Below are 5,051 nucleotides of genomic sequence, written 5' to 3'. Positions count from 1 at the left end.
AAAAAACTGAAAAATCCATTAATAATCTTTTATAGTAAGGCCAGCTGTGCACCTCCAGCTGTGTGCCATTGACCATTATGCTGGGCTGGCCAGCTTTACTGCTCCAAATGTTCAGATCAGCCACAAATGGTAAATCAGACATTATGGCAATGTACATTTTCTTCTTCCAGTGAACAGCAGTAGCCAGCTCCCCTCCTAGTGAAAACCTTTATGAGCCCAGAGCTTTGGAGGTACATCACGAAAAGCAAATTGTGCTCTTAACTTGGGGGCAACTGCCTTAAACTGTTCAGAGAGGTGATGACAGCTGCAGAACATTCAGTCCATTTGCATCTGGCTGGGAGAAAATGCAAAATGATCAATTCAAGCCGAGTAGTTTTGAAAGTCTTGTGAAGTAATTTATCATAATTTTCTGCCTTATATGCAGTCTAGTGCTGAGAATCACCATGTGTGACTATGTACCTCATTTGCCATAGATGCTTGTCAAACTAGCTATCTATTAAATGAATTTAATCATCATATTCATTCAATTACTCTTGTTTTTTTCCCCAGTGTAGACAAAGCCTTGCAACAAGCATGGCAGGAGGTCTGGAGTACAGAATAAGTGCTGAAATCAGAGGGTGGTATTGCTGTTATTTATTTTCTTGCATAATCTGTGCAGTTAGAGGCTCTCAAAGGCAGGAATAATACATTGCCAGAGTAACAGGCATATTAGCAGTATCCGTTACTTGTGAATCATAGAATCATAGAATGGCCTGGCAATGCAATAGCTCTCTTCCCTTTAGGTGTATTTGCTCCTACATGCATTGTTGATGGAAAAAGGAATTCAGTTTGTCTTTGCTATGTTCATCTTTCTTTCAAGGAAAGTAGGGTTTTGAGAAGGGAAGCAGGAACAGGACCTTTGATCCTCAACATACCCTAACTGGAGTTGCACATTAAAGGATGGAGAGTCTTTCTTTCATTGTATGTTATGAACTTCTTTCAGCTTCATTTTAAAGCCATGAGCTGAGATCCAGTCTAAACAGTGTGAATTAAATTTTTTTATGTAAGCCACACTGCCTCTGAAGGAAAATCGTGGTAAGCAGCAATATTTACCACTTATACCTGAAGGCAGCTGGATTGACTAAACCTGATTAATACAGTGGTCATTCAGAGAGGCAATAGAACAGAGCAGTCAGCCCTAAATTTAGCACAGAAATTCCGAAGTCACCTCTATTTTTCTATAATTTTGCTCTTTGTCTTTGAGATAAACCCTGAGGTCCTTATTCAGTTTTATCCTGTCTTTGTTTATTAGAATTGCCTTTCAGGATGAACATTTTGTTCATGATCGTTGTAGAAGTGTCCCAGCACGAGGACAAGACAAAAGTTGTGTAAGAGCTTCAAGAGTTGGTGTGAAAAATTGAGGATAGTCTTATAAAGTTATGCTATTAGAAGAGATACTGCTCAGTAAAAGTAAATGCACTTATCTGTACTATCTTCTGGTACAAAATGCAGTGTTCATATAGGTATTTGATCTTTCTGAAATGTCTTCTAGCAAGGAGAATTTATTTTCTCCTGGAGTTTTTAAGAGATGGAAGATCTGTAACAGGTTGGAGAACTCTGTAGTCTCTCTCTCTTGCGTTCTTTCATGGTTTCTCTAGTATGGATGTTGCAGTGTTGGTGAAGATAAGGTAATACAGTCCAAACTGCACCCCAGATTGCTTTTATCTTCTCCTATTTTTCTCCAAGTGGCTTTCAGAGAGAAAGTTTCCTAGGGTTTTTGTTTTTTTCCATGAGACAGCATTCATGGAAACTGTGTGCTCTCTGACCTCTTACAGTTCTTCATTCTGTTATGCTGCTCATGCTGGAAGCAAGCTGCTGGCTGAAGTAGAGCTAAAAAAAAAGGTGTTAGATGCCACTAAAAAGTGTTGTGGAGAGAAGACAAGCTGCTCAGCTGAGTGTTGTGATGCACATGACTTTGTGCTGGCTGTTTTCAAAGGATTATTCAGAGACTCATGATAGCATAAGAACTTTCCAGTGGAGACTACCGATTGTGCTTCAGGATGTAATCTGAGGTCTTGTACAGCAGAACCTGGCTAGAGATCAAAGGCAGTCTTTGTGATTTAATAACATAAAAGGTGAAGATATTTTGACTCTCTCTAGAGTTTTCTCATTTATGTTTTGCTATGTCATGGCTACTTTTAGCTTGCTAGTGAATCTGCAGTCCATTTAATGTTGACAAGCTACACATTAGGCTGTTCTGGCGCAGTAAAAATGCTATAGAATGACTGTCTGTAATACAGTCTGAAAGACTGCAAATTTGAAAATGGACACATTTTCAAGAACAGTCTTTGCAGATCGGGTGGACAGAGTGTCAGGAGAGGGCCACAAGTGGCAGAGGATAAATTGCAGTTGTCTGCTGGACCTATTGTTGGCAAATGCTTTTCCAACATACTTAGTACCTATGTTTTGCATTTGATTGATGCATGCAGTTCTGGCTTTGCCTCCTCATCTGATGATTTTCCATGTATTATTCATATTCCTGCATTATAAACTGTGGTACAAGATGTTCCAGACTGAGTAGCTTGTCTTCATACAGCTTGGCTCTGTGCTGTACTTCGATAAATCGTTTGGTATTGCTCACAAAGTCTAGGAAGGGATTATTTGAGCTACAGATACCTACTGTATAATTGCTTTTTTCTCAGTTCCTATATCTATACCAGTGTAATCGTAGAAAGACTGCTGAGAGTTTAGTGAGTAGGTGACAGCAACAAAATGCTATCTTCTATTTTGCTAGTTTTTCATGTTCTTTACAGTGGAATATGAAAAACCATGCTGCTTTCCCACTCTTTTTCTTCTATGTTATCTCATGCAGCCATATAATAGCCAATTAATTGTTAAGTACCTTGGAGACTTGACTTTGTTCTTGTAGCTTTTGCAGTCAAGAATTGAACAGAAAGGAGACTGTATATATCATACACTGCTAAATACATATTATTTTCTCATTCAGAACTGACGTGATAGATGCCGCTTTTAAAGAGCGAGTAGTTGATGTAAAATCCTCTGGTATTTGCAGCCTGTTGATATTTGTACAAACCAGGGCAGAGGGGAGGTAGATTCAGGTTTGAGGCGTCCATTCAGATGAACCTGATGTAGAAGGATCAGAAAAGGATTGCTACAGAAAATGGCCAAAAATCAGAAGCAAAATAGTTCCTGGGATGGGAAAAGTCTCTGGACAGGAAAGTGCTTTGTATTACTTTCATGCTCACTCATGTAGTCTGCTTTGATGCCAAAACACAGGGATTATTGACATATAAGCCTTCAAGCTTTGTATGTGGAAAAGTAGTTATCGGGAATAACTTCGTATAGCATTATCACAGACTGCTAAGAGATCTAAGCACAAACTCAATGGGCATCACTGTGTGTCTAATGTGGATAAGATAACAGCATAAAATAAGTAGTGCATATCTCCTGTTCTTGAAGCACCGCTCTGATTCAAATAAAATCCAGGACAATGTTCAAAACTAACTTTTGTGTTGACTCCAATCTGTAACACAAAATTTGTTGTGGTACAGAAAGAGAAGTAATTTAAAGATGAACTGCTTTATTAGGTTCTATGCTCAATCTCTTGTACAAATCCTGACAGATACCCATAATTCTCTACAAATCATGTTTAAAACAAAGAAATAAAAATTATCTTACTGTGAAATCTGAATATCAGTTGCTCAGATATGTACATTCCTGTTTCATGTAGTCCATCCCTTGAGGTATCAATGGACACTGGATACTCTGGACAAAAAGTTGGCAGTGCAGATGAATCTGTCATAACCACCATGCTCTGTACATGATTAATTTGTAAAATGGCACATGTTGCATCAATATTTATATTTGATCCATTGAGACAGCTAGCTAGTTCAGCATATGGGAAGCATTACAGTTTTGTGAGCCTACAATGTCATTTCTTACAGAGGGTGTGTGTATATAACAAAAATAATTGTGTTTATGTAGCAAAACATATTCACACAGGCTGTATCAATTGAGTTTTTGCACAGCCATTCACAATACAAATAAAAATATCATTGAAATATCCAAGCAGTACAGAAAATAGTTCACAACAGAAGAGCCCAGATGATGTGCGTTCAAGAGGAGGAGTTTTCCTATGCTGGAGCCAGCAATGACTGAAGCTGGAAATACCACCCAACAAGCAGTATTTTCAGATGTTTAATTACAAAAATAAGAAGGGGAAGGGAGAGAAGGAAGGGTGGACTGAGGTATCATGTCAGAGAGAATGAATTTCAGGCTTTTGGCTCAGTGAACATGCAATTACCTGCCAATTTAAAGGTCAGTGAATAGTCACAAAACATGATGTCAGAGTAGGAGACTGCCTGGGTTGAAAATCCTTAAGAAATCTGTGGATACAGTTATCACTGTCAGTGCTGAGTAGTTGAAGCCCGAAAAATCTAACTTGAAATTTCCTGCCGGCACTTCATATTTTAATATGGGCAAGGGGTTGGCTTTGGTTTAAAATCTGCTTCCTCTTTGTCTAATGCTGATTTTAGCAGTGCTACAGCACTTTCAACAGCTAGCACAGGCAGGAACTGGAACTCTTGGGTGATACCAGCATCTTCAGCTTTGCTGAAGTTAAGAATGTCACTGTCCAAGTCCATGTTGGACAGTACAGAAAGTTCTGTAAGAAAGTGAGTCCAAGGACATGGCTGGCAGGGGTGCGTACCCACACAAACCCCTAGTAGCAAATGGTGGCTATGCCAGGCTAGCTGTTCATTTTTTATTCTTCCTTTTGAATATAGTAGAGCTCCAAGTACCCTGCTCATTCCTGAATGGATCATCTTGGTAGAAAAAGAGAAATGCTTCTCTTCTTACCAGTCTATTCAAGATTGCTAAAACTGGAAGTATCCAACCAGTACTGGGCGTACTTGTTCATGGATTCGATCTGCTAACCTGCAGGATAACTCTTGGGTCTGAAAGCACACAAGATGCTATTTGCAAGGTCTGTTTTTCCTCAGGGTGTAAAGTTTCCCCTTTATGCTCTTCTCTTCTTATTAAAACAAACAAAC

The 5,051-nt window shown here is 39.0% G+C and overlaps 1 protein-coding gene and 1 long non-coding RNA gene across 3 annotated transcripts in view; one reads left to right on the top strand and one right to left on the bottom strand.

Moving 5' to 3' along the window:
- ADAMTS17 (ADAM metallopeptidase with thrombospondin type 1 motif 17) overlaps window positions 1-5,051 on the top strand; it is a 167,213-nt gene that overhangs the window by 101,225 nt on the left and 60,937 nt on the right. The gene's annotated exons all lie outside the window — the stretch shown is intronic.
- LOC104912874 overlaps window positions 2,450-5,051 on the bottom strand; it is a 3,607-nt gene continuing 1,005 nt past the window's right edge. The window contains exons 2-4 of one of the 2 annotated variants that reach the window (XR_794975.3): window positions 4,304-4,385; window positions 3,679-3,765; window positions 2,450-3,123 (exon numbers count right to left, since the gene is read on the bottom strand). This is a non-coding gene — a long non-coding RNA (uncharacterized LOC104912874). Of the gene's footprint in view, window positions 3,124-3,678; window positions 4,386-5,051 lie in introns of both variants that reach the window. The other variant, XR_004161099.1, reaches the window with a different exon arrangement.

The sequence above is a fragment of the Meleagris gallopavo genome, chromosome 12 (genome assembly GCF_000146605.3).
Source record: "Meleagris gallopavo isolate NT-WF06-2002-E0010 breed Aviagen turkey brand Nicholas breeding stock chromosome 12, Turkey_5.1, whole genome shotgun sequence".
Lineage (NCBI taxonomy): Eukaryota > Metazoa > Chordata > Aves > Galliformes > Phasianidae > Meleagris > Meleagris gallopavo.
Note: the sequence above shows the minus strand (reverse complement) of the source record. Positions and strands in the feature narration are given on the sequence as shown.